Source organism: Helicoverpa armigera, chromosome 3 (assembly GCF_030705265.1).
Source record: "Helicoverpa armigera isolate CAAS_96S chromosome 3, ASM3070526v1, whole genome shotgun sequence".
NCBI classification, from domain to species: domain Eukaryota; kingdom Metazoa; phylum Arthropoda; class Insecta; order Lepidoptera; family Noctuidae; genus Helicoverpa; species Helicoverpa armigera.
The window spans coordinates 1,627,080-1,651,783 of record NC_087122.1 but is presented as its reverse complement, the minus strand read 5'-3'; the positions used below and the strand labels follow the sequence as shown (position 1 = coordinate 1,651,783).

General features: G+C 34.4%; 1 protein-coding gene and 4 non-coding genes across 5 annotated transcripts in view; all 5 read right to left on the bottom strand.

Annotated features, from left to right (window-relative positions):
• The window catches only part of LOC110377545 (galanin receptor type 3), an 86,082-nt gene that overhangs the window by 35,619 nt on the left and 25,759 nt on the right, over window positions 1–24,704 (bottom strand). The window lies entirely within an intron of this gene.
• Trnah-gug (transfer RNA histidin (anticodon GUG)) lies at window positions 12,021–12,092 on the bottom strand. The gene has a single exon. It is a non-coding gene; the product is annotated as a tRNA-His (tRNA).
• On the bottom strand, window positions 12,789–12,860 carry Trnah-gug (transfer RNA histidin (anticodon GUG)). The gene has a single exon. It is a non-coding gene; the product is annotated as a tRNA-His (tRNA).
• On the bottom strand, window positions 13,385–13,456 carry Trnah-gug (transfer RNA histidin (anticodon GUG)). Its single transcript has one exon. It is a non-coding gene; the product is annotated as a tRNA-His (tRNA).
• Trnah-gug (transfer RNA histidin (anticodon GUG)) lies at window positions 16,227–16,298 on the bottom strand. Its single transcript has one exon. It is a non-coding gene; the product is annotated as a tRNA-His (tRNA).

The window sequence follows — 24,704 nt, the reverse complement described above, 5'->3', positions numbered from 1 at the left end:
CTTTCCTAACCTATTATTCTCCCTTCTTTGATTACAACCGACCTATTTCTAGCATCAATTGTTACGCACTTCAGTCGAGGTATATTGTAGACTAGCTGTTTTCCTACGGTTTCGGTCGCGTCCCGTGGAAACAAGTGTTTGCACCGGGAAAATAATAAAATACGTCCTTTTTTATGGCAAATTTTCAAATGACCCCTTCTATTGTGGGTTAGCAGCGTGAGGGAGTGTTAGACTACTACTATTAAAATCCATCATGTCTCTTCGAATGTCCTTTATGTACCGGGCAGCGTTAACTCTTTAGATTTTCTTCAAATCGGTCCAATAGTTTCGGAGCCTTAATTGATACAAACAAACAAACAAACGAACGATTCCTCATTATTATATGAGTAAACATAGATAGTACAATGAATAGACCTGCCCCTCTTTAGTTTCCAAGTGTTTTCACCTCATAAGATAGTGACGTCATAATGTATTATTGTTTGGACCTTATGTATTTAGTGGTCCTCCTTGAGAGTGAGATGGGTTACGAGGAAAATGACACTTTACCTCGTGAAAAATAAATTTTGTCATAGGAGCTGTCTTCGCAAGATGATGAAATTATTACGACTAAAGACTCTTACAATATGTCTTTTTAAAAGGAATTAGAAATAACTTAATTATTTAAGTTATTAAGCTTAATTTTATTTTGAAGTATTTGGTAATTTTGCATAATTTTCTTTGGTCTGCTTTTTAAAAATCTCTGTGTCTTTATGTATATCATTTCATATCCTTCATTGATTAATATCATATTTCTCATTATATCATTGTGGAGTCATGATTACCATTAAAATAATCATAAATAACCAAAATAAAAACTATATAACACGGAAATACCAAAACTAAACCTTTGCGGTAAAACCTAATTTATTTAGAACACGTTAATTCACCACATTGAACTATAATGTTTCACATAACATGTAGTTAAAGCGACCTCAGACGGAATGTATGTTTGTGCGGTCATTCTAAATTACGGTGGAACGCAACCGCAACAGTCAGTGTGGAAAACCTTTATAAATTCTGATAGTTTGCGGTTTTTAACGGCGTTTTGTGTTTGCTTGCTTTTATAGTTTTTGTAGCAGATGCTTTTTAGTGTGTCTTTGTCGTACCAGTCTATGTTTGGGTGCTGAAAAGTTAATTGTTTTAAAACGAACGTCGTATTTTCGGATAAAAATATAAGTTGTGTGAAACTATTTAACAGTGATATAAATAATCATATGTTTTCAAAATTTGAATCTTTGGCAACGAATTGTTTTGCATTAAAGCAAGAATGAAATTACTTTCGTGAGGCTGCTCTGAAATTTCTATTTCACTAGATCACTTGTGTTTTTGATCATCCTCCGAGACTTTTCACTTGTGTTTTTGATATCAGAAATAAAAGAAAGAGACAAAGATACTCTATTTAGCTGCCATATTAACAAATAACACTAACAACTTTAGCTAATTAACAAAAACTTCCTCCTATAAATAAACACCCAAAAAACAGAAAAGAGGATCAATTACTAAGTTCCTCTAATCCAATTTCATTAAAGTTATCAGCCAAGTTACAAGAGTCCAAACTGTCACAGTATCTTAAGATTGTTCACCAATTCCCTTAGTACAAAAGTTGGACAACAATTGTACAACATTTGGCCAACATCGACCAACAGCCAACTTGTGTGTACAAGTTTCCTAATAATACCCTAGGGACGCAAACGGCCTTAAAGGTGAGGTTCCGTAAATACAAACATGAAGTGGTCTGGTTAATTAATTTATTAATTTTGTTTAGTTTAGTTTAACTTTTAGGTACAACTTGCTTCCGCCTGCGGTTTCCCATTGCCGAATGGCGACAAAACTATCCTATATCCTCCTCCTGTCTAAGCTCTTCTCTAAATTCTTTCTTAAGCTATTGAGCCATTCTTGAAAGTAGTTCTTTTATATGGACAACATTTTTTTATACGTATGCAGATGTATAGAAATCATTAATATTGGTACCCAACTATCAACTCAGATGAGTTGCAATTTAGTGACTTTTTGTACGAAAGAGCGACTCAGCAGTCTACGTGTCCAACAAAATGGCTCACTTCAAGCTGAAAGATGGCAAGAAATAAAAGTAGTTTCTAACTGCAAACAACGCCAACGACAACCATTAAAGTTTCAGCAAGTTTAAAGATCCTAATCGGTAAGAATTCATGGCTGGCAATAAACGTATTTTATTTGAACACGACACTTGGTGACGTTATTACACCCGGTCGCAATCCGCAATAAGAAAGTCGCGAGGTCGTAATTTCGGAACCCACCCTTAAATGGTTGGTGTCAATCTTGTTAGGGAATAAAGTTTTAATTAACTGTTTTATTGTTTCAAGTCTGAAGGGAATATGAAAGCACAATTTTTGACGGAAAAATAATTAGGTTTTATTGTTTATCTTTGCGAGTTTTGACGTTTCTATGATTAGTTCTGAAATTAGTTTATTCATGAACGTCCTGAAATAGAAAAAGAAGAAATAGAATAAGTTACTTCAAAAATATACTGGCCAATTAACAGTATTTCTATCTTTTAATATTCACCTAATAGTTGAAATGGTCTGTTGTTGTGTGTTGTATAGGGCTACTTTTTTAATTCTTGCAGCCGACTGCATGTAGTTGGCCGCAGCCGCGCTACTGGTACCGCTCTGAAAGCGGCTGCAGCACGTGCAGTCTCTGTCAGACATCGATGTCAGATGTCAGAAATGTACCTTCAGGTTGCAAACTTAGGTTTCCCTTTTATCAAAAGTGGTAAGTACTTATCAATACCTAAACAAATCCCTTCTCTGCCTTCTAAACCCCATCATTATTAGGATAATTACCTAACTTATAACACTGGTAATTAGCGAGCTTTACACCTCGCACCTCGCTCTCGTCACGTCGACGTGATTAGATAAACATCGGGTGGCGTGACGACGCGGGAATTAAGAACCCCAAGTACTTCCTATATTGAGGGCAGGGACGTAATAGAAAATACAGATTCATTTTTACTTTATTATCTATTATTAACAAAATGTTTATTTTGTATCGACTCCAAATAATATTGGGATAAGGTCAGGAGGACGATGATGAACTATACTTGCCTTTTGTTCCGTGGACACTATTTCAAGCATCTTGATAAGAGTCTATAACCTTCCTCGACGAATGAGCTATCTAACACTGTTTTCTGGTTAATCGGTCCCGTGGTTCGGGACATTAACGCGTTTATGTTTTTATGAATAAAAAATAAACCAACTAATTTATATCTGAAAGACACTCTTTACGCCATTAAAACGATTTTCCTTGACCTCTTTCCAGTATGAAAAATATTTAAATAGGTACTCCAACATCAAAAAGGCCACGTTGTACTGGTTTGATCTTTCACTTAGTGAAGGATGTAGGGTTTTTGAAATTAAGTACTTCATAATACGAACTGACCAAGCCTGAACCCTCTTTATGTGTCAAATCAGCGTTGATAGCTTTGCACAAACTAAATTGTATGTGTTACATTCTTTCATGAAGTAAACGTAACTTGTATGATACAAGTTTTTGAAATGTAAATATGTAGGTACTCTTGTCGAATATACAAAATTTTACGCGTGTTGAATTTTGTATATCTACTAACTTAGGCTAGACTAAGGAGTCCACAATAATTTAGAGTCACATTTTATTTGTATGCTTAAGTTTTAAAATTCTAAAATCTTCTTAATTTTTCTACTCCCATTTTTCTATTAAAACTCACTGATCTCTTTAAAACTGACGACCGCAAGTGGTATAAAAAATGTTTTTTTTTTTTTGTAAGAGAAAAAAGCCATTATAAAAATATTTTTGATTTCGAATACGCCGTGTAATCCGGCCCTGTGCCACTCATTTTAATATTCATATCACTTCAGATAGGTGATGGATAAGCTCGACGCACAATGACACCAAAACGGCATTTTCATCGAAGACTTTGTTAACGTCAAAATTCGTCGAGTTTTCAATAAATCTTACGAATTTTCTTCTGAATTTGAATTTCTCTTTGAAATGCTAATACTTTCTTTATTATTTCATCATTTTTTTTTTGAAAAATAAAGCCTTCTTAAAGATATTTTTTAAAGAGTGATATTACTCTGGTGTATTAAGTAAAATTCTTTATCCATGTTGCCATAAACTATGAGAATGGCTTGTTCTGTGTTAAATATTAGCTTGTCAGTCAGATAAATAGCGTCGCTGATTGTTCAGGGTGGTTCCAAATGAGTATTACGTCTACACAGTGGTTCAGAATTGAAAATAAGGTGTTTAACAGACAGATGTTAGGCATTTTTCAGCAATATTTTGGTCGGATGCTACCTTTAATGAATATCAAGTAGAGCTAAGTAATCAGATGTCAAGATGCGTGCTCATGACTTCAACTTATTTGCTGGTGCATGCAATGTGTGCATGTTATTTTTAATTGATGTTTTAGTAGGTACTTTAAAGTCATGCATTTAGCTTGTAACTTTTTTGCATGTATCGATTTTTCCTAAACACAAGGAAATTTTTTTGGCATCCCAAATAAACAAATGCAAGCTAAAATGAGATCATAACGCAAATAACAACATCATCCCACACCCAATCAATATCAATTTATGTATAGGAAAACATACCAAACAATTGATGGGAAACCCAGCACGTATTCACCCAAATTGATTAACCCAATAACATATATTATGCCAAAGGAAATGAAACGGAAGCCCTCGCGAAAACGATCGGTCGTGAGCTGACGCGAATTCTGACGGCAAACGTGACCTTTGACGGCAAACGTGACCTTTGACGGCAAACGTGGCCTTTGACAGCAGACGTGGCTCGACGTGCGTGAATTGTCATGACGTCTTCATTTTACGTACAGATATGCGACTGGTAATGACATTTGACGTTCGACGTTTGACGTGTGATGTTAATGAAATGAGCATGAAGGAAATGAGTTGTGTTGAAAGGTGATTGATGGTGTATCTGTATATTGGGTGTGTTTCAAAATACATATATACTTTTGTAAAGTCTCTGGATAATATAATATTAAAAAAATAAATGCATTATGTAAGTTTTTTTAGGTATTTTGATTATGTAATATTTACTTTAATTTAAATACTTCTTTTGTTATAAAAGTCTATGTAAGAAACCAAAAGACCTATTTCAAAGTTGCTAGTAATATATCCTAACCTTTACTAATACAACAAAATATGTAAATGCTTAATAAAATTTTTCCAAATCAACTATTTTTCTTATGAATACAAAATACCTATCACTATATATCAAAAAATATCAGATTGTCGAAGCTTTGTCACCGCAGGTAATATTCGATTCGATTCGCGTGGGAGGAGCAAATGACAAATTCAATTTTCCTCACCACAGTGAGACGTGTAACTTGCTTCTATTATATCATTGAATTCGAGAAATAGAGGTATTATAGGAAAGGAATACAGTTTGGTTTAAGTAAATATTTACGGAGAAAGTTTTCTAAAGAGTAAAGAAAAATCAAGGAATCAGTCTTCCCAAGGGGTATCGGGTTGCCCGGTCCGATAGGTCCGATGGACAGTCGCTCTATGTGGCATACTGGTCTGAATACGATGAGACTGAAAGCCCACCCCCATATTTTTTGGCAAAGTTGCATTTTTGAAAATAATTTTACAACAAACTATAAAATTTTGAATAATGTCATCAACCAAATCTATGTAGACACTAATCAAACAAACTTCATTTGTAACTCAAACATGGTCAAATCCTGAATAAATTACACCGCAGTAATTACACCTGCATTTGACTGCAAGATAATCTACCGAGCGTTGATTAAACTATCGATGTCTGTTCGGTAAAGATTATGGAAAACAAAATAACTTGCGGAGATGTCAAAACGCAAAATCTCCCAAGAAAGTATCTACGCCAAAATGCCTCCCGCATTTTTTTCGGGGCAGGAGGAACGTTACTGAGGGTGGACGTTACACGCTATCAATGAAACCCGACCATCATTTTCAAAATAAAATCACCAATCAATCGGGACCGATCTTTGATAGATTGGTTTTGATTTGATAAGGAACCTCTTGTTAGTTCTAGTAACTAATCACGACTACCGAACGTTGCTTGACCTACAATAACAGAAACTTTCCTTATGGCATCTCCGTTATCTTTCCTTCCTCCGTGGTACCGATAGTCCCAGGTAACTACCACCGTATCGAGTTTGATCACACTGCAGATGCTCAATTTAGGGATCGATTGGACCTGTAATTGATTTGAAATCGAGTCGATTGGTGGATTTATAACCGGTATTAGGGTCAGTGGGTAGATTATAAGCGGGGATTCGAAGTGACGGAGCGGTTGTATAATCGAGCGATTAATTTTGGTGATTTGGTGCAGTTGGCGTCTGTTTGGTGCATTAGAAGTTTGAAAGCTAAGAAGTCCGCTTGTCATGGATGAATAGTATGGGAGTCCAAACTTAATTCATGTATCCTTTACTCAAAGTACCGAAGACAGATAGGTATATACTTTATTAGGTATACCAATTTTACATTTTTAATATGTATCTTTCTAGAAAAGTTTTACGTGTATTCTTTTACTGAAAGATCATTCAAATTAATTGGTGACCAGCTTTGCCGTTCCGTGGAGTTCCCAATGAATAGTGTTATCAAACACTGAAACAGCTTTTCAAGTTGGACCAATAACTCCCAGATTATCGTCTGTAAACAGCAAACTCTATTATATTAGTATAAATAAATAGGCACTTCTTATTCCCCTCTAAGGTGAGTTTTTCCTCGAAATCAATGGATGGTATCAAAAGAAATTGAATTTCTTCGAACCAAGTAATGCACGAGAAGTTTTCTTACTCGTATGTGTTCTAAAATAGTATTCGACAACAAAACTCTTGGGAATGCATGAAGAAAATCGATGTATAAATCTGAATATCATTATTTATCCCTAATGCTACCTATTTACTTGTCAAAAGTATTACATTGATACGTGTTTGTAATTTGACTTGAATAGTCTATGTCTCACTTTGAAGGCGTTCTATTTATACAATGAAATAGTATTTATGTGAAAAAGTAAATAAAAAGATAGATTATCCAACTATTATTCCGATCCGATAATAATATCATCTACAGCTAGCCTACTACTTATCAAACTGATCGAAAATCGAAATGCCAATATCCTGGCCATCAACTCGATTAAATATGGATACTTTAATCGATATTGAAATCTTATCTCGTCTAGATATTACCTAGATAGCTTGGAAGATGCAGGAGAACTTGGAGATACATATTAATATATCTGAAAAGGGGTAAAATTATCGTTGGTTAAGTATTGTAATTTTAAATGTAGGAAATATGTCTGGTCATGTGAAGAAGAATATGTTGTCTACTGCATAATATCTGGATAATTTATTGAATACTTTTCATTGTATCCATTTTCTACATAAAATACTAAGGTTTTCTAATAACCAAGAAACATATACAAACATGTTTTCTTTACGATGTAACAAAAATATAGCCTCCGGGAAGAATAGCCAACATGGTTGTTGTACAAGTATTTTATGATTTTTCTTTGAATTTTTGCCGACTCAGAATTCAAATGAAAAGAAATATATATATCCATAACTGTGTGCACCAGCGTTTATTAAAAAAAAAGTAAAAGCAGTAACAAGTTTATACTTCTACCGTCGTCGTACCACAAAAAGTATTAAACGTCTGTTGAACACTTTCCTAAAAAAATGACAGATTATGACGTTGAAATAAGGTTCGTTTTGGAGCCACACTTTTTTTAGACTAGTGTTCAACACCTGTTTTAAAGTTTTTGTAGTAAGGCCACTATTATTTTAGTATCATAAGTGAAACATTTACAACCAACTCATTCCTTTCATCCACACAAAGGACCAGAAATGAAAAGCTTCAACGTTTTTGGTCCTTTAGCACATAACCTCATTCGTGAGACGTGTAAAACAAACATTAATTAAACCGCGGAGTTGCGAATAATTAGTATTACTTGGGCTGACAGTTTAAATCTCCTTGTCATACAAACAACCACATTCTCACGATATTGTGTTAGTCTTAATACATTACTTAATCTTAGTATGTACTTGGTATAATGTATTGTGTACCTTATCTTATAAACAGGTACATATTTTACAAAATACAAACATATTTCGTAAAATTCTAGTATTTTAACGCATTCTAATATTTTGTATATATCTCTCTCTCTTAAGAATATTAAAAAAAAACAAAAACATAAAAATAAAGAAGTAAATTGTGTTTTATAAAACACTCGTTTCTTTATGAGGGCTCCATTGATTGTTGCCAATTATTTATACACAGCGTCATTCTTACAAAGAAAAAAATACACCGCGCAATATAAAATCTACACAGCTGTTGATACTCTATGGTGTGCCAAAAACGTACTTATATACTTACATATATATCCTCGAAAAACATAATAAACATCCTTCCGTCGCAGTTGGACAATAATTTATTAATGCCCCACACTTTATGTAATCTCCCAGTAAAACTGCTTTCAACACTTAAAAACAATCCATAAAATATTCAACATAACGCTTCGAACAAAAAAGAACAATGTATTTCAAAGCAATCTTTCCATTTCCCGGCCTAAGATAATCCGTATAAAATTGATATATTTCAGCTTTTACAAACGCTACCGAATTCAACACGAATTTCATAAACCTTTCAGTACTGATCGCAACACGTAACCATCTTTCTAAATAAATGGTGGGGGCTTTTGCCTCACTTTGTATATACTCGTATGTTCGTGTAAATAATATATGGAATATACGGGTTTGCCATTAGGATTTGGCAGATTATTATCTGTTAGCTTGGTGTGAAATGGTTGTTTAGTACGCTGCTGAATTAACATGTTACAAGTTTGTTGTAGTTTATTTTTGATGCTATAGCTAATCATCACATCGCCGGTCTGACTTGAGTCGGCATGGTAATCAGTGCACGGACGAAGTCAGAAAAAGAAAATTATTGCATAAATGAATACCAATTACGGTAAAATGTTGGGATGTAAGTTAAGTTAAAGACGAGTAGCTTCTTTTAGAAGGCACAAATTATCGATAACTTCCCTGTCCCATGAGTCGTATATGATATTTACCGATTGTTTAACTATTCTGTCTGCATCGTGGACAGTGAAGTTGTTAAGTAGAATAATGTTGATGACAATTTTATTTTTCAGGAGGTAGGTACCCAGGCACGAACCACAAAAATATTCAAAGGTTTTTAGTACGCTTGCTGATGCAAATAAAAGCTACACTCCCAAACGTAAAAGGCGTGAATGAGTGGCCCTTTGAGCCTCCAACTGACCGTGAAAGATTTTAATATTCAATTCAATATGAAAATCAAGTACATATGTAACATGTACACATATATATTACAAAAAGAAGTACTTAGGTATGATTTGTGTGTTTGTGACGTGAGTGTTTGTAATCTTTTCATCTAAAGAACTAAGGAACAAAATGTAGAGTTTTTATACGCATAGATAATTTCCGAACTATAAATCAAAAATATGCTTTATTCAATAGTTTTACAAAATGATCTTATTATAGGGAAATATTAAAACTAGGTATCAAAATATTCATCCGCATCGCATAAATCAAAAATATTTTACTTTTAGAAAGTTTCAATATTAGACTAAGGTTATATTTTATCTGGATACGGGAAGAAGTTCCCCCGCGGGTAAAACCACGGGCATCAGCTTGTATAAACATATTAATATTCTACTGCAAAGGATCCGGTTTAGCCTTCATTGTAACCCATGTGATTATGAATATATTGAATATTTAACTAAACGTCGCCTTTGACGATAAACCGCTGATTTTCGTGTGTACGTGAATATGGAACGCGTTTACTATTTCGTGTTTAATTTATGTTAACCCATTTTAGTTTGAGAGCGGATTTTGTTCAATACATTAGCTAGGTTATAGAGTCAAAGCCGGAATTCCTCGAATAAATGGGCAGGTAATCGCAAAAGGTGCTAACAATATGTGTTATTTTGTTCTATTTTATTTTGGCTAAACTATGATTAAAATACGCCTAATTGCCAAGTTAGAGTAGTTTTATGTAATTATTCTTCATGGTTCTTCTTCTTGCTCTGTTCCCAAGTTATTTGTACGGGTGGCTGTTAGGAAAAATAGAGCCAAATCATTCTAGCAATGTTTGATATAATTAATAGTATGATTTAATTATTTTCCGGAGTAAAAAAATAAACATAATTAAGCAATGTTCAGTGTGTGTATATTCAGATGTACATACAAATATTTCGATGTTCAACAATTCATGAATCCTTCAAAAAGCTTTTACATGGTAGCGAGCGGTTATCCGCACTTTGAATATTCGAATATTTCACTGCATGAAAATTAAAATTCGTTAATACCATTCGCTGTATAAAATTCTACTTATTACTTTATCGACTTATTGTATCTCTAGCTACTTTTGCCGGTTTCACTAGCATCCTGAATCTTGTCTTTTTAAGCGTTTTCTAAGACAACTTTTATTTGTAGATGGATATAAAGATATATGAAAAATAATAAATGTATAAAGTAAGCTGTAAGTTTACGTAACAAATTCTAGTTTCATAGTTTTCCCAAATCTACCTGGTATGATGACCTACTATAACGACTGCTACTAAGTAAGTAGCAAAAGGGAACGTCAGCTTTTCGTATCCTCCCAGGCACGGCTCCCAAAAAATCAATGAAAAAATAAATTGTCGGACCGAGCCTCAATAAAATTGCGGCGTGTTTTCTAACAATATTTACTTTGACTGTTATTACTTCGTTAATGAAATTTTTACTTCGTAATTTTTGCTCCTATCTCTCCAGAACAGCTGGTCTGTATAAACAGAGTAATCTAAATAATTATTTAGGAACATACTCGAGGTAATAAGATTACTGGCCTAGCCTACATTGTTTAGATAATCTCACTGGCAGCCCACACCTAGTGGGTAACCGAATTATAGATTAATCAATCAAATTACGCTTAGTTCTAATTTCATTAATTAACTGGACGTTATTCGGGGATAGAGTTAACCTAGTTTGTGTTTTACTAGCTTAGCCACACGGATCTGCCGGCTTTATGAGGAAATTACAGGGTTTGGAGTATAAAGTATACCTACAATATCATATATAACATGGGGAAAATCCTGATGGCCTGTCATCCTCTACTAAGAGTTGGCAGTGGTATCCCACTTATTCTCTATCTGTAATTTAGAAAAGAATACACACAGACATAAATCGCTGAAAGCATATAACATTTTCTAGCTCTAAGTATAATAACATTTCCCTAATAAAATGAAACTTTTCGTCTAACAAAAAATAATAAAAATGATCAAACAAAAACATAATAAAATAGCTAAACATAATTTAACAAAAAACGTAATTTTCTTTTGTCCTAATTTCAATCAAACTTTTTAATGAAAATACCTTTGCTAAGAAAATACGTGTTATATTATTAAGTGGCTTATCAAAATTCTTTCACTGTTTTATGAAATATCTTACACGGGATTTTCTATGTAGAAACAAAATTGAAGTTCCTTCTTAAAACTATAATAATATAAGTGACTGTTAAACAATTTGCAGACTACCAAAAATGTATTATGAATATCACTATCACAAAAACTTATAGGTAAGTAAGTAGTCGTCATCGTTACTGCCTAAAAAGTCCACTGCAGAACAAAGGCCTGCTCCAAGCTGGGGTCTACGCAAAACAGCAATAAGGTGTGGGCTATTTTTTATCTGCACGTAAAAAGTATCTATGTACTCCTGATTTGATGTAGTTTGGCGGTAAATGGAGCCTTTTAGATCATTGTACTTAAACATAGTTGGTTAAATGCAAATACTGTGTACACTTCACAAACCTCATACTCATGATGATTGTTATATTACATAGTTTTCACATTACGTCCTGTTTGAAGACAAGTGCACTAGAAACAAAAGCAATGAACATATACTTCCAAAAAGATCTGCTCCGCCGCGACAGTGTGTACACTGCCGTGACCAGGATTCGAACCTGGGTTACTACGGCCACAACGTAGGGTCCTAACCACTAGACGATCACGGCTGTCGGAGCTGGTGAGAATGGTATCGAATTACAAGACTTTATCTCGATTAAACTGGAGTACTTTCACTTATCTGTCACGGTTTGCGCAATGTTGCAATGGCGTTTGGTCTTGACATTGAAAACAGCGGTAGTTCCTCAGTGCTGGTCAATTCACTGATCACGCCTTTTCTCGACTAGGAAGATGACACCTCTCAGTCTTACCAGATGCAGCTATCTGAAATTCTCTAAACCTTGGCTTCCAAAAGAGAGACTGGTTTTTAGGCTTTACGACTTTCCATCAAAACTGTTCTCAATAACGTGCCTCATGAAACTCTTAAGAACTATGTACATATATGGTCTTACGGACCAAGGACCGCCAAGGACTGCTTAACCTTTGGATGGTCGACGAGGGTGCCTGTCACTTATCTACAATAGTACATTATTTAATTTGTGTACCCATAATACAATGGGCACATTCGGGCCTGATACGTTAGCAAATGTAAAGCCAACAAGAAAAGGAGAAGACTTACTGAAAATTCTGTTTTCCTAGACATGTATTTTTTTTTTACTTGAGTATACTGTCAGAAATTGTAGAGTAATTAAACAGACTTATTCAGTGTCTATATTATAGATGTGCTTAAAATAAGACATCTTTATGTTCCACAAAAATTCAGACCAAATGCAAAAAGATCTGCTCCGCCGCGACAGTGAGTACACTGCCGTGACCAGGATTCGAACCTGGGTTACTACGGCCACAACGTAGGGTCCTAACCACTAGACGATCACGGCTGTCGGAGCTGGTGACTGTGATACCGAAATGTTACATTTTATTCGAAAACTGGAGCACTTTCACTTGCAATAACGACTTGCGCAAGAGTTTAAGAGACGTAATTGAAACACCTCTTGTAGTTAAAGACCAATTTGTAGTCCATTGGTGGCTCTGAATACTGCTTGAGGTTATTGCTAGTAAAGAAATGGTGCAGTGGTTATGGTAAACAAGCTGGTACTTATTTCCTCTTTGCTGTTGTTATGGAGTACATAATGTCCATATTTCCCATGACATCTACAAATTATTATCTTTAAGCAGTTCAGTTTTTATAACGGACCCTCAACGCCTCTTGTCTCTCAATCTCCCATAAGAATGTTAATCCTGTCTGCATTGTGCTTCAGACCCCAGAGTCTGTTTCTTATTGCTTTATTCTCTGAAACCTAAAAAACAATCATCTTTTGATAAGTCATGCAGAGTAATACTGTGTTGAAGAGTATTACTTGATTATTAAAAAAGATCTGCTCCGCCGCGACAGTGAGTACACTGCCGTGACCAGGATTCGAACCTGGGTTACTACGGCCACAACGTAGGGTCCTAACCACTAGACGATCACGGCTGTCGGAGCTGGTGAGAGAGGTATCAAAAAATCAATTTACAATGCAATTGTGACGATAAAAAGTGCATTTTTATTTGGAGACAACCGTTACGTGGCTGTTATGCTTGAATGAGTTTCAGCTTATTTAAGTTTACAGTTTCTTGAATACCGTGTCAATTGGATGACAAACGCTGAAGTCAGTTAAAAATAAATCGTGTATTCAACGTTCATATAGACAGGAGCACTTGTTTCTAAAAACAGTTAAATATTTTGTCAATAATAATTTGTAGTATGTGGTATGTAGGGTAACTCTAACAAACTTGCTTAATTATAATTTCTTTATCGACCAAAACTCTTAAGTAGTTTGTTAATTTCACTAAGTTATGTATTAGGTACTTAGTAGTACCTAATAGTTTTGTATTTCAAACCGAACGATTTAAAACTTAATCCGCAATGCAAGTGCAACAGTTGCACGACGATAGATTGGAAAACTTTCGACTCAATTAATCATAGTTGATTGCCAAACTGAGGGCTGAATACAAAGTTAGTACGCTCTACCATTATTCAACAAGTATTGGACATATTTTAATGTAATCTATAAGGCTGAAAAATCTCATTTTATTTAATAGATACGATTTTTTCAAACATAAAGACCGCAAAAGAAACAGTTTTTTTTCATATTCTATCTTTAAATGATAATGACATCACCACGGAGGACCAATCTGTCCAAAACTGGTTGATTGATTGGAGATTTTATTCAGAAAATAATGGCCTGGTTCCATAGAAGGTGCGTCAGGACGGAGCTAGTAACGTTTCTCGTCCCCCGAACACCCGCCTTTTGGCGCGCTACTTTCTTATCATCATCTCCGCTAATTATTCAAATTCTAATTTATTTATTTTTGCGAATATGGGTACATACATTTACATCTTTTTTCATTATATCATTTTTTTCTCTACGGATATAACAAAACCGCATGCAACAAAGTGTGCGCTAAGTATGAATGTAGATGGATGGAGAGGAAGAGGAAGACCTAAGAAAAGATGGATGGATTGCCTGAAAGATGATATGAATAGGAAGGGAGTGAGTGTCAGTATGACGAGTGACAGGGGAAAATGGAAGAAAATGACATATTGCGCCGACCCCAAGTAAAATTTAACAAAACCAGTAAAATAGTACCGAGAAACATATGTCCCTATTGTCCTACCTATGTCAATCCTAACTCTCTCCCTAAATAGTCTTGTGGCTTAAATTCACAGTAACACCTCCCAGTTACCAAATCAAATCTAACTGTAAAATCAATTACTAGCTTAACACCTACGAACCGACCCGAGAGGGTTAACCGCAAGACACCGTTACATGTGGACACGCCTTCATCAGCATGTAGGGTAGTTGTGGATTTGACACAATGTACACTCAGGAACTAAAGTCTATTACAACGACAAAAAATACAAAATAACTGATACTTGAATTCTTAAATGCTACTGACTGTGTACAGTGACTTTTGTGATTTACTTATGTCCGATTACTTATTTATTTATTCAAAACTTAGTTCTATAGTGTATGTAAATAGTCCTCCCATAAGTATCTGTTACGAGAGACTAGCTAAAGCCAGCGTGCCCACTCGCTACGTTCTACTACTGGATTAAAATTAGCCAGTAGCTTTCCTTGATGAAAGGACTAGTTTAAACTAAAATGTGGATTTTTTTAAAAGGCTCTTCAAAACAATAAATAACTCTTCAGCTGTGTAAGTCTGTAGGACAATGATAATTCGTTTTATTATTCAGGAATTTGTCTTTTTGCTAATTGACTTTTGGTCCCGACTGTACCCATGAATAGCTGATAATAAAGGTTCTTACATTTACGCAGTGACCGTACCAAGGGGTTTGATAAATAGATTTGACGGGTCACGTCATAAATAGATTTAGCATTTCGGAAAGGTTATCGATAAGAGATCAATGGCTTTAATGTTATCTTAGTGAAGACTTACGCAGAAAGTTTTTTAGTACGATCGTGTAGGTTGTTCGTTAAAATTAGTTCATGCCATTAAAAACCTTTTCATTAAAATCTATTAATAAATCATTTATTTTAAGAAGGTTATTTATGGCTTCCAGGCAGATTTTTGGACGCGGCAGCTATTCTTTCTCTAGAGATTAGTCTCATTCTCATAGCCCGATAGGACAGTAATCCGACATGACCGGAGAGAGACAAGGCAGCTTACTTAGTAAGCTACCACTAAATATAGCTCCGATTGAATATTTATTCTAAAAACCAATATTATTACCTATACAAGAAAATTAAAAAAAGTATAGTTAGTTAGCAAAAAATGCTAGCTAAACTACTTTATAAAGATTGTTCTGAAACCGAGTTCTGCAAAAAATCACTATTAATGCTTCTGCAAAAGAGGTCAGACGATTTGACATTTAATTCTTACGGAACCACCTCGATGGCAACTATTTATTCCTTCACCATTGTTCTGAGAGCATTGTTCTAAATGTTCCTCGAGGAAAACAAAGGAAAACCGATTCTTATGTATTTGCTGACTGGTCTGCATAAAAGTGTATATTTTGTACAATAGTGTTCGTTTTCTTGCGAATAGTTGTGGACATAAAAACTACTTCTAAGTATAGGTTTTGTCATTGTTACTTTATTTCAAAATTCAAAATAGCCGATTTTTTTTAAGAACCTAAAATACATCATAAAATGTACCTTAAAAGTAACATACTTTCTGCATCCATTTTCTTATAATGCTGCAAAAAGATATGCTCCGCCGCGACAGTGTACAGTGTACACTGCCGTGACCAGGATTCGAACCTGGGTTACTACGGCCACAACGTAGGGTCCTAACCACTAGACGATCACGGCTGTCGGAGCTGATGTTGGTTGTCGCAAAATATAAGATCTCTTTGAGTTTAACACATTCACTGCGGCAGCGTTAAATCTAAACTTTCTACTAGTGCGATACGAGACAAATGCTGCCCGTATCTATATTTCCTGATATGCGTTACGGCTTCTATTTTGCCGTACCAGAACCTGACTTTCAAAGCCTATACAGACGTGGAAACCACCTATATCAATGGTTTTTATCAACAAATCGATAGACTATATCCTTGTATATACCTAGCTGCAGTCGCCCCGGGTTCTCTGTTATACTTTGAAAGATACAGAGATTTTTCAAAATCTTTCATTCGCGGCAATATATATGCCGTACAGCGTAGAAGTGAAAAAATGCTAGGGATGGGGTTTACTTCTGGAATGATAGTCGATAGTTTAAAAATATTTTTTTTTGTAGATAAAATATTCATATTTATCAGTGTTATATTATTATATAAATCAACATAATTATGTAACCTAATTATATAATATACATAAATATGTATTTATATTCTACCACAATCACACTATAGCGCCACCTAGTCCCAAATACATATAATGCATAGTATAGTTAGAAAATACACCCAGACCAAGACAACTAGACAAAGAATGTTTGATTTGTGTGGGAATCGAACCCACAACCACTACGCCAACAGACCAATTAAAAAAAAAACACAAAACTATTAAAGGACGTGTATGAAACTTAGTAAGTAGATAGGTAGTTATTCCACTGAATTATTTTCACACTTGACATCTTTGGCATCAAGATGATGATTTCCCCTCTCTCTCTCTACTCAAATCCAGTTTTTTTATGTGAACGTCTCATTGTAGCAGAACCGCGTAATATTTTTCACAAAAAATATTGTTAGGTTTTGCTTACGGCCAGCACTAGCGCACACTGAACCGCCGCGCGGACGCATGCAGTGTGGTGCGGGGTTGGGGGGGTACGGCAAGATATTCGCCGTACCGCACTGAATGAAAATAATTATTTTACTGTGCGTTACGGCAACTATTTTGCCGTATATTGTTAGTGTACAATATTATTATATTAAAAGCAACAATATTGAAAATATCACTATCTCATTCCTACGCGCAAGGGAACTTAGATAAATCGCCCCCGCACAGTACGCAAAACAAGGACAACGAGCTACCGCACTGGCTGAGAGTCAAATACGGCCAAATACTTGCCGTAACGCAGTGAATGTGTTAAACCAGATTACTTTCACTTGCGATTCGTTACGGCATGCGCAAGAGTTGAATTACGCGACAACCAATTATAATGCAGCAATCACTTTATTGTGATACGGTAGTTATGAGCCAGTTAGTATAGATAATGCTTCACGCACCTTTTAAAATAATCCCATAAACTGGTGAAAAAAATACTCTAGCCGGTGTAGTCGTTTTTGATTCAAAACGTTACAAACCAAGCAACTCAGTTTCGCATTCATAATATATATATTATTTACTTAGTAAGAATTAACTAACAATTTTAATTTTTAAAACATAATATAATTTATTGTTTGCATAATTATTAATACTTCGTACAATTTAACGTTTCAAACATTTGCAGTGGATATTTGTTTTTCTTATTTATCCAGTTTCACAGGAACCTGACTCGTATTACTTTGACCACAAACAGAGCCTTTATTTTTCAGCAAAATGGAATATCTTTATTCTTAAATATTTAAATTTGCATCCATTGTAGATTAGACATTTGTTTATTTTGTGAAAAACAAACAGCTGAAATATTAAATGTTGAAATAGCAAATTAGGGCATTCCCCCATAAAACAAGTATATGATGTACCTACCCTATTTATACAGTTTGTGTAAAAACGAATAACGACCTAAGAGCCCCAGTGTTACCAGATAACGAAGAATTATTTGATCTCTGAATACATTAGGCTCTCCTTTTAACAACTCTCTGAGCGTTCATTTAGTAACACAGTACGTAAAATTAACAATTGTTTATAAGCTTATTCTTTTCCTTCTTTCTTTTGAACAAGTCTGTTTTGAATTTCCTTTTTGAGATTAAAAAAGGTGATGCATAATTTATTCTGTTGAATTACAAACTCTGCATTGATTAAGAGTACCACACTGCAAACTTTTAGTTGGCCAACAGTTTGTTTGAAACAAAGAAACAGGTTGTTTACCTGTTTCAACTTACCCGTTTCTTTATAAGTGAGTGAATAGGATTGTACTGAAATATTATACCTGCACTGATCGGTACCTACCCGTACAGGTTTGTCTGTACCGGAAACCTGTTTCTTTATGTAAGCACCCTTACTGAAAACTCTTGAATGGAATCAAGGTTTTCTTTTAAAAACTTATTGCCAACCGTCGGATCAACTGTCGGCCGACTGTTTAGTCAGCTATGTGCAGGTAATTTAACATTTCTGGTGAAGATTATATTATTCAGATGTTTTCGCATAAAAAATAGAAAGCTTCCTATACTTTAAAAAATATTGAATGCCATCAAAAAAATCTGACGGCTTACTCATAAAAAGAGTCATTATAACGATTATAAACATCATATATTAATAACATCGAAAACGCAAGTCAATAAAAATAGTTTCAATGTAATAAAGAATGTATAAAGTTATATGTTCTAACGTAGGTAGCTCCGAAATAGAGTTTTTAAGAATCTAGATATATTGTTTAGAAATACTAAGTAGGTATAACTTTCAACCCACACACATTTTTAGGAATATCTATGTTCATAGTTTATTGGGTTATAATAAATCGTTGATAAATCAACATAATGTATGATAAGGTAAAACAAAATGTAAATTACAACGATAAAATTATAATATTTCTAATAAATTGCACTTCATAAGGGAAAATATATCTTTCTCCTATATCAAAGAATATCTAAAGTACTATAAATAATAATTTAAAACAGCTGGTTTGCATAAGTTAAAAAAAATATGTAAACACATTTATATAAAAAAAACAACATAATAGTGCTGCAGTAATAACAATTCATAAAAAATTAGGACACTAATATTTAAATATTCTTTGTCACATTTTTTCTGTATAAAAAAATATTATGATGAAAAAAGTGTATGTTTCTCTGATTCTATTTCACGATATTGCAGTATCAATCGTTATATAAATCACAAAAAAATATCACATCTTCATTCAGCATAATCACTTTCAGAATAATCCGGAAAACAGCAGTATTTTTCTTGCGGAAAAACAGGGTCTTAATCCAATATGCATTGGAGGATAATTGTCGGTAATACCCTCTGTTATATCTACGGAATGCTGGCATTGTAAGCTTGTGTTACTGACGTATATACGGGCTGAGCAAGGCAAAATGATAAGATGTACGAGTAATTCGAGTAATTCCTGTAGTGAACAGGAAAATACATTTGAGAAATAAAAATATAGGGAAAATCTGTGGAGTAAAAATAGGTTGTATTTTTGGTATTTATTAATACAAAGTTTAAATCTTATAAAAATGTTTAATACTTGGCCGATGGCTTTCCTAGCAAGCCGAAGGTTGAAAGTTGCCCAAAAATAAATTACAATTTTAATCAAAATGGTATTTTCTATAAAAAAATGTGTGAAAGCTCTTATTTATTTGAGTACTCTTACACAGTCAGATAAATAGTACTCAGATTGTATCAGGTAAACAAAGAAACGTCTAAAAATGAAATACCTACTGTGTTTGAATGGATTTTGGCCAAAATAACACCCAATAAACTTTACACAGCTAATGATAATCCCACGTAACACAAATTGCGGAAAAGCTTCACAACTAACAGTAACTATTCCTAAACATTAATAACCTATTTATATCCTAAAACTTACTCAAACATTTTACTAAAATAAACAAACCGTTAATTGGCTTCCTCTCCTAAATTACTATTTTAATTTCATAACAAACTTCGTACAAACTAATTAGTAAGTGTTGCTTGTATTTAGTTGTGTTTAGCACAGACTGTGCACAATATAACAAAAACTGTGCACGATATCAGCACAGATTGTGCACAAACTGTTGAGATATACAGATGTCTCCGTGTACCTAGTGGAGAATAACATGTCTATCGAAATGAGACATGCTGCATGCGTTTGTAAAGGTGCGACAGATGAACTAGCGATGCGTTGCGGTTATATGTACCTACCTATTGTAAACTCGAGATTTAGTTTTATGAGTCTAGTAGGTAAGTAACATCATGCTTGCTTATTTGCTCGAAGAAAATACATAATTATTAATGCTAAAGTAGGTACGTAACGGCATAAATTATTATACAAACAAGGCAAAAAGTGGGGGTTAAAACAGCAGGTATGCTCATTACAATAACTTTTTAATAAAGTAAGAATTGTAAAGAGGTATTTGAATATACCTCTTTATGTAATAAATAATACGACTTTTTAAACCAAGTTTTAAACAGAAAATCAATTCCTTAATCTGAGGGCACGGCAGTGCCCCAGCCAATATTTATTTTCTTGCGCATTCAACGCACCTCTTCATCTGAAACTCCTTTACGAAATCACTGCCAACAAAAACAGCTTTGTTTCATAGCAGTCTGACGTCGACATATTCTAAATACCGACGCTCTGATGTTCGATACAGATGTTACTAATATCACTTGCAACATCATGCTTGTGAAAATTAAGAGTAATAATATACCAAAGTTCTGCTTGACTTATAAATGCGACTGTTGAGTTTATTTGTTTAGTGTTGTTGTTGATTATTATTAATATGTCATTTTATTCAAGCTTATGCATGGCATATGTTGTCCAAACTTATGCGGAGCACTATTGATTCGATCTCAAATATTCTGTAGAACTAAAAATGAAGCTTTAGCTATTGTTTTTTACATTTGGATTTTTAACATACCACATTTTTTTAAACTGAAATATTTTTTTGTCTTCAAGATCTTAGTATTAACGAGAAGTACCTAATTGAAGTTAATCTTTACAAACCCGTTCAGTCTCTCCTTAGCAGAACAATTTTACTACGATAAAATAAATCTTACAATCACCAATTTAAATCAAAGAGCAAACGACTTAAGCAAAATTGTCGTTTTATGTAGAAAAAGTGCAGATCCCATTAAAATGTTAAATACCTAGTTGATCGAGCGCTTTGCTAGAATGGCAAAGGTGAAAGGAAATTGAATTTTCTATTCTTTTTAAGAATATTTTTCTTAAATCAGTGTTCTAAGGGATTTTATTAGCTCTTATGTTGTTCTATTAAAATAGACCTAATAACCTTTTTTGTAGGCTCATTTTCCCTCCGTTTTTTTCAACGTGTCATCGTTTGACCCGGTGGTTGTCAATATCAATGTTTGGACGCGCCCATGACGAACAGCGAAAAGTTCGGAAAAATCGAGCCGAAAATCCGCCAGTTGCAAGGCATAGCATGATGTATTTCGACTATTCTATGACTATATTTTATTGAATTCATAAACATTCATAATTTTATATAGGTTCCTGACAAGGAGAAGATTCCATAACTCTATAACGGCAGCGGTTTTATGAACGAATAAAACGAACGATTTAATTACAAGCATTATCTTTATTAAGCGCGTTTAAACTTGTACCAACACTTCCGCCTTTTCACGTCATTACGAAACAGTCATTAATTTTAACGATGACGAATAATTATGTTGTTCGCGAAATTTGATATTTTATTCGTATTTAAATTTTCGCTAGGTAATGTTACCAGAATAGTATGTTACCAAAATGTTACCAGTTAACAGAGTATTTGGTAACAAACTCATTTGTATTAATGAGGATTTTTTTTCTGTGTCAGAAAACATGTAAAAACAAATCCCTTTTTACCTTTTGAATAACCAAAATTCTGGGAAAATTATTGTATTCATTATATATATAATATATTTGCTTACGTACAATTCGTGGGAATGTTGTTAAAGAGAAAATATTTGCAGTGGAAAACGCAACAGAGTACAGTAATTGCTATTTGCCCGAGGCAACAAGTTGCAAACAGTTGACGGTCTGATTTAACCCTTCTACATTAATATTTGTTTATACAGGCCTATTAGGGAAATTATTTATTTTCTGGCATTTTGTAACTGCAGTTAACGTTTACGCAACCGAACAAATTTTTGTGTGTGTCACACAAAAACAATTGTTTACAGTAATTAATTATAATGAATACATAAATAATTACAGGCTTCGGTTTTTGATCGACGCATTCTTTGTAATGTGTCGTGGACACAAGATTTCATAATACAACATCGTCTTTCAGACATATATATTGGACTGGTAGAAAGAGTCGTATCATTTTTAATCGATACTTACTGTATTTTATCATTTCATCATCATAAGCCAAAGCTCATTCAAAAAGGGAAGGTCGACGGCTTTGACTCCCGCAGTCAAGCATTTGTGTTAACAAAAGTTGTCTACCTATCAATACAATCCTTGCTTAGTTTTATAAAAAAATATTTAATGGTTGTGAATTTTTTGAAGCCGAAAATCGATCTCAGTGGCGTGCACTTGGAGAGGCCTATGTCCAGCAGTGGACTTCGATAGGCTGATGATGATTATGTGAATTTTTTAATGTTTTTTTTCCTATTTTTATATCAGCAGCTCATCAACCAACCACCAGAAATCGCCTACAAACAAAAACTCCCAAAACAAACAAACTAGTCCATTATTAATCTTCAGAGAGAACGCGCGGCAATGGCCGAGAGGCTGCCCTGCATACTAAACTTCACTAATGAATGTGTGATGCCCACATGAATTGGAAGAAAAACGTTTGACTAGGCTCACAATTACTTGGTCTGATATGGGTGTAGAAATATAAGTGTGAGTGACCCAGTCTTGTTTTTGTAGTGGTCATCTTCATCAGTTTTTCTCATTGCAGGAAATAGGCGTCTGTTGCTACAGAGAAGGAATGAGAGTTAATCACCACGCTTGTTCACTGTGAGTTAGTGAGAAGTGCGTAGGAGCAAAGTTTTTTTTGGAAGATCAGACACATCATATGCCTAGCCTTTTCGTTGGAGTCCACTTCCAGACTAACCGAATGCAGCTGAGCCCGGAAGTTCAGACTATGCACCAAAAGTTTCCACCAACTGCAACCTTATGTCTATCTTATGTATGTTACATCTTATGTCCTTCCTAGCAAATCAGACCCAAGAGAGAATTTATCATCATAATAATCGTAAATATAACCAGGGTCATTTAATAAATCAATCGCCCAAACTAGCCCATACAAGTCAACGCACTTCAAAAGACGCATTGCGTACCAAATGGCACCATCCCAAGAGTTAGCCATATGACTGGACAAATTGTCTTAAAAGAACCCACATTTCACACCATGGGAATACCAACCTTGTCCTGAAGTGATAAGGTTGTAAATTCAGTGGGGGTTTTATATCGGATAGTGTTAGTAAGTGACCCGTGATGTCCCTATTGCATAATCAGTGCTATTTTGTAGGAAAAGGACTGTAGATTCCTATAGCATAGTCTCTGTTGGCCAGTAGACGGCTAATCGAGTTCAGTAGTTGTGATTTATATACCCTGGGGGTGAAGTTCTGTATATACAAATACTGATTTTCACGGTTTTCGCTATTTCATCAAGATCTCTCCTGGGAAAACTTTATAGGGAAGGTTTAAAATATATGTCATATGCTCGGCCTATTGTCAGTCAATTTGACAAACTACAATTTAGTAATGCCATTTTTGTTACTAAAAAATTTGTCGTATCAAAAGACATTTTTATATGTTTCATCATCATCATCATCATCTCAACCATAGGACGTCAATTGCCGAACATAGGCCTCCCCCTTAGATCTCTGTTATATGTTTAGTTATTTTAAACTGCATTTTTAAATGAAACACGCTTAGTGGTAAAAAAATGTGTTATATTTCCTCCAGGGTGTTCTTTACACATGTGAAAGAGAAATACTGTTTTTCCAGAGTAAAGTGTTTTGCTAGCAGGTTCTTTATGTAAGCAAGGCGAAGAAAAAACTAAAGACGCAGTGCGCAGTAATAAAATGTTAAGTATATGTTTTCCTACCGGTGGAAATAAACGAGTTAGTACAACATTTATTTTGCCCATATCTTCTAACTTGTAGATGACTTTAATTTGCATCTAAGTGTATTTTATCAGTAACTATACATACGTACATATGTATAGAGATTTGGTTTAGTACTTAACGTAAATCTTTTTAGTTACAACGTTTTGTGTATATTTTTTCTTTCTATTCTTCTTCTTCTTCTTTCGAGCCGATGACATGTCTTATAGTGAGACTACACTTTGTCAGCCCAATATGTCGCCACAGCGAGATATATTCTTTCTATTGATAGTCATTGATTCAAAATATAAATAATAGCAGCGTGCTTAATAAAATATAGGTATTCGTTAAATTTCAGAAGGCAGATGAAGATGATACTCATAAACTATGCGCCCTAAAATGAAACTT